Below are 12,135 nucleotides of genomic sequence, written 5' to 3' on the forward strand. Positions count from 1 at the left end.
ACATCCACTGTTTCCTGATGGCTCATGACAGTTGCTCTCTTTGTGTTTTTTTTTTTTTTTTAATTTTTTAAAATATTATTTATTTATTCATGAGAGACAGACAGAGAGAGAGAAAGAGAGGGAGAGAGAGAGAGAGGCAGAGACGCAGGCAGAGGGAGAAGGAAGCTCCATGGAGGGAGCCCGATGTGGGACTTGATCCCGGGTCTCTAGGATCACGCCCCGGGCTGAAAGCGGCGCTAAACCGCTGAGCCACCCAGGCTACCCTAGTTGCTCTCTTTGATGAGGCTTGTGTATAACTGGATCAAATAAGATCATGTGTCTGAGAGAGTATTTTACAAACTGTAGGGTGCTATACTAATGTTAGTAATCAAAATACCATACATGATATGAGAACTACATTTATACAGAAGTGGATCAGATGCTTCTTATAATGTTCTTGTACAATAAGCTAAGGAGAAATGTTTGTACTTTGGATCCAGGAAGAACAAACACTGTGGTGGATAACACAGTTGGTCCTGCCTGCTGTCAAGTGCCCACCATGAAAGGAGCCTGCAAAACCTCTGGCTGCCTCTAGCTACCTCTAGCTCTCTCTGTCCCCCAAACCATCCAGGGGGTTAATCTGAAGAGATCTTCTAAGCATACCTGTTAAACCACAAGATCATAGTCACAATGGGTGCAGGGAATCCTCCCAATTTCCTCTGGGAGCCCAGAATCTGAGAGCAGCCTTCACTGATATGCAAGTAGAGTGGATTTGGTGGAGAACATGAGAGCAAATGTAGCATCTTCTTAATTTCTTAAAACATCCCTCAAAATACTTCAAGTCTCCTTTAGGTTCAATTTAACATTTTATTTCTCTCAGCTTCCAGCTGACAGCATGAAAAAAACCAAATTGGTGTTGGCTGGTTGTGTTTTTTTAACCTAATGACAAGCCTGGCTTAGAATTATTCAACCATTCTTCAGGCTCCCAATACTGTGTGTCTATAGATAAACAGGCATATATATTATCTACTTTTGTTTACTTCTCCCCAAATGGAAGTCCATTAATTTCCCAATATAGTTTACAGAATGACTTGCCTGTTCCCAGCACAGAGAATATATTAATCCTTAGTCCTGAAATGTTTAAGTTAGAAAATAATGGGAAACAGAAAAAATAGAGGGACCAAGACAACTCATTTATTTCAGATATTCACCCTAAACTACTTCAGAAATGCCAGCAATGAATTAAACCAGAATTCAAGAGGAATGACCTAAATCACACTTCACCAGAGTTCCTTAGCAGAAATAGCACTTTAGGTCTAGAATGGAAGAGCTTGATGATATCTTGAGTCAAGTAGCATGAACTTAGCTTCAACTGGTCTGGGGATAAAGAATCTATATTGTTGGTCTCTGCACAGAAACCTCACAGTCAAGTATAAGGTACTGATACCCTGTGATATGTTAGTGTGGAGGAGAGCTGCCTTGAAAAATGGGCAACATCTCTTCATTTCTTTTTTTAGTAGGCTCTATACCCAGTGTGGTGGGGCTTGAACACAAGAGTTGCATACTCTACCTAGGGAGCCAACCAGGTGCCCCAAGATCTTTCCTTGCTCACTAAATCATAAACTAAATCTGCTCCTCTACTTCTGTGGTCTCTTCCTGCTTTAATTTTCCCTAGGCACAAATGAAGTGGCCCTACAGGGATCAATCAACTCCCTTTTCCATAAGGTAAACTGAAGGCTGCGGATCCCAGTGTCCAATGGTTGGTAAAGTTGAGGGTTGTGATTGAGGCAAAAATCAGGGACTTGGGATTCCTTTGGGCTGCTGGTTGTCACTCTCAGCTAACTCACTTCTGAGCCCTTTTCAGGTTTTGAGGACGGTCCAGTTATTTTCCCAAACCTCTTTGGAGCCACAGGAAACAAGGCTGTCACTTCGTTCATTTCTCCTACTGTACAACCATCTCTTCTCTGTTGACTCTATCTCACTGTGGCATAAGCACAGCTGCAGAGCTACCCTCCCTAGATAGGAAGTAGATGCAAACTCCACCACTCTCAGTTTCCTCAAAGTTGATCTGGTGTGTCCTACCCCAACCACAGTCCTGTCTCTTCTGAGGGGATCCACCTTGGGAAAATGATGGGATTAGGGCCTCTCTAGGAAACCATCTATCCTTACAGTCCGTGTAACACTACTATAATCCTCAAGAGAAGGTTACCTTGGATGGAGAATGGGAAAGGAGTTCTTTTGGACCAGTTATTTGTCTACTGGTTAGGGCCAAATCATTGCTGCTTGCTCAGAAGTACTTTTTTCCCAAGACTACGTCTTGTGTTCTCATACGGATCTCAAAACCTGAGCAACCAACTTTTTTGTTTGGCATTCCAGCTGTATCCACCCCACTTTTCCCTGGGGCAGGGCATGTCTTGGACTGTAGGGTGTGAGAGGGAAGTGAAGTGTGTGATGTTGATGGTAGCAGGGAAGACTCAATGTCTCAAAACATTCTTTTGCTCTACTGGCATGGGCCTGTCACCATGCTAAGTGCTTTAGACCCATGTTATCCTCAGAATAATTCCCAAATTACTACCATTCTCCTTTCCAGGTGAAGAAATGGGAGCTCAGTGAGAGGATAGGTAACTTACTCAAAGATCCCAGTTATAAGTGGTGGAAACAGAATGAAATTTAGGATTATTTAAATTCCAAAGCCTTCATTTGACACCCCAACAGGGGTCTCATCACCTTGGTGAACAATTGACTCTCCAGGGAGTTTGCTAAAAATAATTTTGATAAAGATCCACCTCAAGTGATCCCAATCCCTACTGGTCTGTGATGGGGCCTGGTCATCTGTATTTTGAATAGTTTCTGTAAGTAATGCAGATGCCTCTCCTCCCCTCCCCCCTGCAAAGTTTTAGAGCCAGCTTTGCCACCTGTTAATTGGGCGATCTGGGACAGACGACTGCTCCTTTGTTGCCTTAGTTCCTCATTTATGAAATGGGGGATGCTGATAGTACCTAGGGCATCCAGTTACTGTGGGAATTAAGTGGGTTTGAAAAGAAAGCATTAGGAAGAGTACATCGCACAAAATAAGTGCTCGATAAGCATTAAAGATGATTACTTTTGCTGCCTCTTAGCAGCAACTTACTTATGAAACATTTTTTAGGAGTCCTATTTCCTGGACACATTACATAAAAGGGTAATTGCCTGCATTTACATAAATTTTTGATAGTCTGTGTCTCAGAGAGCAATATTTTTTTAGCCCTTTCCCTCTAATCTAGGCTTAAGCCTAATTTGGATCCCATGGTCTCCTGTGGCCCTAACTGCCCGAGGCCACATTATGAAGGTAAATTGAAATGAAGCTGGGGCTGTAATACTAATGGCAGGCAAGAGAGAAGATCAATGATTCTCGACCTTGATCATGCCTTAGAAATATCTGGAGAGCTTTAAACAATATCCAGGTCACACCCCGTACTGTTAATGTCGAATCTTAGGAGATAGGGCCCAGTATATTTTAATGGCCAGGTAATTCCCATGTGTGGCCATTGGGCCTCTCCCAGCTCTACTGAATAGAAACTCTGGGGGTGGGAGCCAGGAATCTGTGTTCTAACGTGCCTTCTACAAACCTCAGGACCTCTGGTGTTAACCATTCTGTGTCCTCCCCATGTCTAGGCTTCTGTTTCTGCTTCTCTGCCCCGTGGGATGTGATGTGAAGGCAAGAGAGAAGGTGTGTTAACACGTAGTTCCTTAAGTTGGTGCAAGCAGATCAGTAGTTAAATCAAATTGATATCTATTCCAGCCAGACCTGTGAAGACCGGGGGAGTGAGGAATCTTTGGCCTCCTTTGGTTTCTCCTGGGGGGTGAGGGGCAATGATCCAGAGTGAGAGGCCCCACTCTCTCAGAACGGACACCTGTCAATATTTGCCTAAAATATCCCTTCTCTCCAGTTCTAACTCTGTCCTAGGAGCCTCATTGGAGGCCAGTAAAACGTAAACAAGTTCCAAACCAACCCACCTGCTTTTCATTTCCTGCAGGATGCTAAATCAAGGCTTTTAAGGTTGCCTAAAATATGTCCCTCTGCTCCTGCCCCTCCCCGTGGGGCATTTGCTCTGCGTCCTCAGACCACCTTACCTCCTGCCTCCTCCTCCACCTGGGTCCCTTCTGCACAGACTTGGCTTCAAACAATGCTCAGTTATTCCTGGCGTTTGCTTTTTTGGCTGAGTGCACATCCAATGATATCTTTTTCTTCTTCTGTTTAAAGCACGATCTTCTGTCTCCTCATGTGTCCCTTTCTCCTCGGGGGGAAAAGTAATGCTACGGATATTTGAAAGTGGTCTGGTTCCCTTGAGTCTGGTGTTTGGTCTGGTAATTGGCCTTGCTGCTGGAATTGGTGTGAGAGCGCTGGGTACAGAAGTGAGAGGGAGGGCTAACAGGACCTCCTCTCCCGGGCTCGGCGCCCCTCTTGGGATCTTCACAGTGTACTGGGAGGCTGGAGCGCTGCAGCTGGGGGTGGGACCTGGAAGAAGTCTGAGTTTCCTTCCTAAATTTGAGCAGCGACTCTAGGTGACCTTAAACCACTCTTTAGTTTTGCTCTGCTTCTATTTAGCATCTGCTAAGTAGAGATCTTTGCCACCAATTAACAGGACTGAGGCTCAATCCATTGCAAAGTACTGTGAGATTGTAAACAAACGTGGGAAGACCAGTTCCAGGGGAAATCCAGGTAAGAAATATGCCCTTGTTTTCTTCTTTCAATATCAAAGAGTTGCCATCTTCCTCTTCCTCAAGGAGTTAATTTGGACCATATTCTAGCGCAGAATCCCAAGCTCCACACCCTGCCCTAAATGTGCTGTCCTAGCCCATATTTCATCTTTTCAGAATCCTGCCAAGTACAGGGTACGTAAAATAACAGTTCTCATTGCCCTAATGTGTTTTCCCTCTAAATCTGTCAACCACACAAACTTGTGAGTGCCCCCTTCATGCCAGGAATGGTGTGGTAAGACTCCGCTCTGACCCTTAGAAACTTATGTTCCCGTTGAAGAGACAGCATGTGTGCACACATGAAAGTAACAGCCTGAGACCATGCCAAGCGCACCACACACTTCAAAGAAGTGTGCAAGTATTCAGTACACGTATGTTGAGCACCTGTTACATGCTACGTTTTGTTGTAAGCACTGAGGCTAAACCAGTGAATGAAACGGATAAAACCCTTGGCTTCATGGATCTTAGGTTCTAATAAGACAAGACAGAGTGCAAATAATAAACATATAATTCATCAACTTATGACAAGTGCTTTGAAGGAAAATGAAGCAGAGTGAGGTAAGTTTTTTAGATAGGGGTGCAGGAAGAGAAGCTTGGGGCTAGTGAGCAGGCAATAATCCAGGGGGGAAATGATGTTGGCTTGGACCATGGTAATAGGACTGAGGGTTGCGAGATAAGATTAGATTCTGAACGTTTTTTGTAGACAAGATAGCTAACACATATGGGGTTATGAATAGAGAAACTAGGAATGACTCCAAAGTTTTTGGCCTGAACCCAAGGAGGGAGTGGCTACTTCTATTTAAGATAATCAGAGGATTAATGAAAGACCCAAGATTTGAGCTGTACTTTGAAAATCTAGTAGGGTTTTGTGGCTTGTAAACTCTCAGTGGTTTATTCTGAGACCATTGTGCCTTTCCGGACCCCATCCCCCACCCAATCCCCCTCCTTTGTTATTTTAGCAGCCTCTACTCCCCAGGACCAGGAATTCACAAAGTAGCCTGAAGGAGGCCCATCTTAATTCTTTAGGCCAATTTCTAGCTAGAAATTTCTAGCTCTTGCCAGTAATTGGTTTAGAAGTGGGCTGGATTAGAAATGAGCAGCACGTACTACAATTCTGGACAATGAAATATAAAAGGGAACTCTGCAGAAGAGACTTCTGGGAAATTCTGTAAGTCTGAGATTCTCTGGATTTGAGATGCTGTACAAGAATATAGTGCTTGAGCTGCTGTCACCATCTTGCAACTTAAAGGAGGAGGGTTAGGTCAATAGCTGGCATGGTAAGAGTGGCAGACAGGAAAGGTTGGAGAGAGCATGGGTCCTTGAGGACATCATTAAGCCACTGAGTTAGGCCGCTCTGGAATGGCACCACTCTGGATTTATTATGTGTGATTAAAAAAACAAAAACCAAAAAGCCTCCTAATCACCAAATGATTTTGAGTTGGGTGGTTTGTATTTGAGGTGGAAAGTATGTCATTTTAGATAATTAGAATAAAGATTCTAGTTGGGAAGACACAGCAAAAGCAAAGACACTTTGAGGTAAGACTTTCTTTGAGATAAGAAAACTCAAAGCATATCTGGGGAAGAGTAAGAGGAGTAATTTGGCATTCATTCATAGACTCACCAACAAACATTTGAGGAGCCCCTATATGCACCAGGCACTGTTCTAAGATCTGGGATGTTGTGGTGAACAAGGTAGACATGATCCTTCTTCTCATGCAGTTTTTTATCTTATGGAGGAAAGATGAGTGGTAATGAAGGAAACACAGCAAGAATAATTTCAGGAAGGTATAGGTGTGATGAAAGAACAGAATACACTAAAGTGATAAACAGTGACTAGAAGGGCCACTTTAGGCTGGAAATGGTATGTTCTGGAGGCTTAGAGAGAAAGAAGCTGGCCTGGCTGAGAGAGTGAAATCAGACTGGTGTGGCTGGAGTCTAGAGAGAGAAGTCTAGAGAGAGAGAAGAAAGAAGAGGACAGATGGACAAGCAAGGCCAGGTCTTGTGGGCTTTGTGGCCAAGGCAGGCAGGCAGAAAGAAGAATCATTGAAGCAAGTGAAGCAGGAACATGTTATAACCTGTTTATATTTGTAGATCTGTGTGGTGGCATCATGGATGGACCCAAGTCGAAGACCCAGTCCCAGAGGACTGTTAAGTCTGGAAAAGTAATCACTGCCAGGTAGCTTCCTTTTATTTCAACAACCCACTGTGGCTCATTTGAGAATATCAGGCACAGGAATAAGGTCATTAGGGCAATAATATTGGCAGAGGCACTTTCATCTGCTGAACCATCTACTTAGCCTTCCCTGCTCCTTCTTCTAGAAAAAAAGCCAGCCTTGCTACAATGCTAGATACAAAGAATAATGTCGATTAGAAATTAGGTGATTCCCCAGGATGCTGGTCACATTAGTTTAGGGCAATTCTAGGACAGAGCTGTCCAGAATAAATAGAATGTGAGCCACATAGGTAGTTTAAAATTTTCTAATAGCCACATTAAAAAAAAAGTAAAAGAAAGTAAAATGATCAAATTAACCATAATAATATATTTCATTTGAGCCAATATATTCAAAATATTATCAATTCAATATGTAATCAATATAAAATGATTAATGATCCATTTTTTCTTATCTTCCCTCTAAGTCTTTGAGATATATATATATATATATATATATATATATATATATATATTTTTTTTTTTTTTTTAAGTAGGCTCCACACCCAGCATAGAGCCTGATGTAGGGCTTGAACTCATGATCCTGAGATCATGACCTCAGCTGAAACCAAGAGTCAGACTCTTAACTGACTGAACCAACCAGCTGCCTCTAAACTATCAAGCTTTCAAATGCTCAGTAGCCACATGTGCTTAGTGGCTACTGTATTGGACAGCATAGGTATAGAAATGTGGTCTGGGAAGGGAGGCCGTGTCAGGATTTTGCTGGATTTTGACAATGGCTTGATGCTTCTGCTGCTCTGTAGAAGCAGAACATCTGCAGAAGTAGAGATCCATTCTCTCAAAGAGATATATTGTGAGCACTAGCTGGTTCAGTTGGTAGAGCATGTGACTCTTGATCTTGGGATTGTGAGTTCTAGCCCACATTGGGCATAGAACCTATTTTTAAAGATAAATAAATAAAAGAGATGTACTGGTCACAGGGCATAAACATTTTGGGGACTCTCAATTATTTTCCTAATTGATTGCATCCATTTATGATACTACTCACCATGAATACAAGTACCAATATTATCAGCTCTGGATTTAGGGATTCACATTTTAATTTTGGGGGGGTTAATTTAGTAATGTTAATTTAGTTAACTTAGAGAAAGAAATACCATACTTCTTTTAATCTGCTTCTATTTGATAACTAATAAAATTGAATATTTTTCACATATTTACTAATATTTGTTTTTTGTGAGTATTTTATTACAAGTCTTTGTTCCAATATTAGCTGAGGTCTTTTTTTTTTTTTAAAGATTTTATTTATTCATGACAGATACAGAGAGAGAGAGGCAGAGACACAGACAGAGGCAGAAGCTGGCTCCATGCAGGGAGCCTGATATGGGACTCGATCCCGGGTCTCTAGGATATGCCCTGGGCTGAAGGCGGTGCTAAACCGTTGAGCCACTGGGGCTGCCCTAGCTGGGGTCTTAATAAGATTTTTATCAACTTGTGTGAATTCTTGAGATAACAATGTCATTAATCTTTTTTGGCAATTTTTTTTGTAAATATATCTGTTAGTATGTTATTTTTCCTGTATTGTGTTGATTTTTTTTAACATACAAAATTTCTTTTCTGAAATCTTCATGTTGTCAAGTACTTCCATCTTTGCTCTATAATAATACTGTACTCATGAAGCTTATTATCTTGTGGATGAAAGTTATGAAGGAAACATAACACAAATAATTTCAGGAAGTTGTACATGTGATGAAGAAAATAAAATACATTAATGTGATAGAAAGTCATCAGAAGGACCTTTCCACTAGTGCTGTGATAAATATTTAACCCTATTTTCTTCTGAATGTTGTAGTTTTAAGTACACTTAAGTTTTTAAATTAAATGGAATTTAGGGTGCCTGTCTGGCTCAATTGGCAGAGAATGTGCTCTTGATCTCCAGGTTGTAAATTCGAGTACTACATTGGGTATGGAGATTACTTAATAAATAAATAAAATAGAATTCACTTTGATGTAAAGGGTAGATCTAAATTCTTCCCTTCCTCCCAAATTGCTCATCAGTTTCCCTTCACTATTTATGGAAAAAAAAAAAAAAAAAAAAAAAACTTTGTTTATCTCATTGTATTGTGACATCTTCTTAATACACTAAAATTTCTATGAAAATTAGGATGCATTGCTGATATTTCTATTATATTCCAGGAATCTGTCTATTCTTACACCAAGACTTCACTCTCCTATTTTTGTTGCTTTATGGGTTTTTAGTTTTGATAGTAATTAATTCTTCCTTCACTTCCTTGCCCCAATAAATTTTCTTTCTTGCCTGTTTAGAATTTTCCTTTCTCTCTTCTTTTTTGCCATATGTTTAAAAAACATCCTTCAAGTTTTTAAAAATATATTTTATTTAAATTCAATTTGCCAACATATAGTATAGCACCCAGTGCTCATCCCATTAAGTGCACTTCTTAGTACCCATCATCCAATTACCCCATCTCTCCACCCACCTCCCCCTCTGCAACTCTTTGTTTGTTTCCCAGAGTTAGGCCTTCTAGTTTTTTTTTTAAAAAAAACAAGATTCTGCTAGATCTATAACTGAAGTTGTAGGAAACAGGTATTTATGTAACATTTTGGCTGCATATCCAGGAACATCTATTTTTCCATTCATTCACATCTTTTTAGACAACGCAGAAGGTTTTGTAGCTTCCTTTGTAAAGAAATGTGTGTATATATGTATGCATGTTTGCATACATATATAGTATCTTAGACTGGGTTTCATAGAAACAGACTCTGAGATGGAGAATTGTCTCAGAAGATTTCACAGAAAAAAAAAAAAAGAAAAAAAGAAAAGAAGATTTCACAGAAGGCACGCGTAGGTAGCCAGCCTGCAATGCAGTTGAAACTGGGACCTTAGCTGGTTAGGAGGTATGAGGGGAGGGGACAAGGGGCCTGAAAGAGACACTTGAACTGGAATCGGATAAAAGAATGAGGTTGAGTTTTCCAGATATTTAATAGTCATTTGTGTCTCATTTTGAAGCTGAAGCTTGTAGCAGAGTATGATCTGAACTTTGTATACAATTGTTGCCTTGCGGAACCCAGAACATGCCTTTCATATCTTCATAGCTTTTGTATCAGTTTAGGTTTATTTTGACTGCGAGTAATGAGTAACACGTAACTTAAACCCCTGACTCAACTGACTTTAGCAATAAGGAAAATTCTTTTATCTTACATGACATCTTGTCCAGGGATAAAGTAGTTCTAGAGTCTAGCTAATTCAGCTACTCACCAAGGCCATTGAGGTCCCTGGTCTTTCTAACTTTTTGGTTGCTCTGTTCCAACTAGATTGCTTCCTGCTCACAAGATGGCTGCATCACAGACATCTCATTGAGACAACGTAGGATCCAATAGACGAATGGCTGTTTCTTACTGTGAACCTCTTTTTTTGAGAACAAGGAAACTTGTCTTGAAGTCCCCTGCTAGAAGGTATGCTCTGGAATCTCATTAGTCAGACTTGGGTGTTATGCCCATTCCTAAACTAATAACTGGTGAGGAGCCTGGGACCATCATATTTGGCTCTTGTTAATCAGGATTTTCCCTTGAATGATAATTGAGTAGGAATGAACACTCCCTTGCCCCCCACCCCCACCGCCCCTTCCCGAATAATTAGGACACTGCTGACAGGAAATGTGGATTGGTTGTAGGGGGACAATCAACAAATTGCCACTACTTTTTTTTTTTTTTTTTTTAAGATTTAATTTATTTATTTGAGAGAGAAAGCCCGCAAGAGCATGAGCACAAGTACAGGGGAGGGGCAGAGAGAGAGGGAGAAGTAGAGTCCCTGCTGATCAGAGTGCCTGATGCAGGGCTCAATCCCAGGACCTTGGGATTATGACCTGAGCTGAAGGCAGAAGCTTAAATGCCTAGCCACCCAGCCACCCCTGCCACAACTTTCCATATAATATTCTCTTTGCCTGATATAGCCCTCCTCTACTTATCCTCCCATCCAGCTATCATTCATCTTTAAAGTATAGGCTGGGATGACCCTGAGGAAATGTGTTTTGTCTCATCTAGAAAGGGTTAGTAACTCCCCTCCACTCCCATGACAGCCTGTGCCACCCTTCTCACACTGCATTGTAATTCTGGTTTCACTTCTCAATCTCCTGCCACAACGCAGCTTGAGAGTCCTTGAGAGCAGGGACTGGGCCTCATTTCTTTCTGTATCTCTAGTCCCTAGGACAGTGCACAGTACAGAACACTTAAGTCATACTTATTGAATAAAATTCATTCACTAGTATTTTCTTTTAAGATTTTATTTATTTATTAATGAGAGACACACACAGAGAGGCAGAGACATAAGCAGAGGGAGAAAAAGGGTCCCCATAGGGAGCCCTATAAGAAACTCAATCCCAAGACCCCAGGATCATGCCCTGAGCCAAAGGCAGTTGCTCAACCACTGAGCTACCCAGGTGGCTAGTATTTTCATTTAGAGTTTCAAGCCTAGATTCATAGCAGAGACCCAATTATAGTTTTGTGTTTGGGAATCATGTGTCTGTTGAGATTTAAAATTAGGATTTTATTTATTTATTTATTTATTTATTTATTTATTTATTTATTTATTTATTTATGATAGGCACACAGTGAGAGAGAGAGAGGCAGAGACACTGGCAGAGGGAGAAGCAGGCTCCATGCACCGGGAGCCCGACGTGGGATTCGATCCCGGGTCTCCAGGATCGCGCCCTGGGCCAAAGGCAGGCGCTAAACCGCTGCGCCACCCAGGGATCCCCAGGATTATCTTTTTCACATAAAGCCGACCAAAGAGTTTCCAGACCAAATTGTTTAATTTGTGAGTTATCAATTCCTTAAAAATCCAGAAGTTCAACAAGTATTTCCTAAACACATATTACGTGTTGGGCTCCATCCCACTTGGCTCTTTATACAAGAAGGTATGAGAGCTTATCTCTGAATGTGGAGTTTATGCTTTAAGACAGCATTTTTCAATCTGCAGGTTAAGATCTGTCATGGGTAGTGAAATCAATCTTATGTGTCAAAAACCATCATTAAAGGGGAAAAAAAGAATACAAGAGTAGAACAAAATATATCAGAGTGCATCACTCTTGGTAAAACTGTATATATATATGTATATATCATTTGTTTATATAACGTCCTGGGTCAAGATATAAAATGTGTTTTTTACTCTGGGTGACAGTCAAAACAGTTTAAAGCTGGGACGCCTGGGTGCCTCAGCAGTTACGTGT

The 12,135-nt window shown here is 41.1% G+C and overlaps 1 long non-coding RNA gene across 1 annotated transcript in view; it reads right to left on the minus strand.

Moving 5' to 3' along the window:
* The window catches only part of LOC144320742 (uncharacterized), a 147,675-nt gene that overhangs the window by 92,106 nt on the left and 43,434 nt on the right, over positions 1–12,135 (minus strand). The window lies entirely within an intron of this gene.

This window comes from Canis aureus, chromosome 9, assembly GCF_053574225.1.
Source record: "Canis aureus isolate CA01 chromosome 9, VMU_Caureus_v.1.0, whole genome shotgun sequence".
Taxonomy (NCBI): domain Eukaryota; kingdom Metazoa; phylum Chordata; class Mammalia; order Carnivora; family Canidae; genus Canis; species Canis aureus.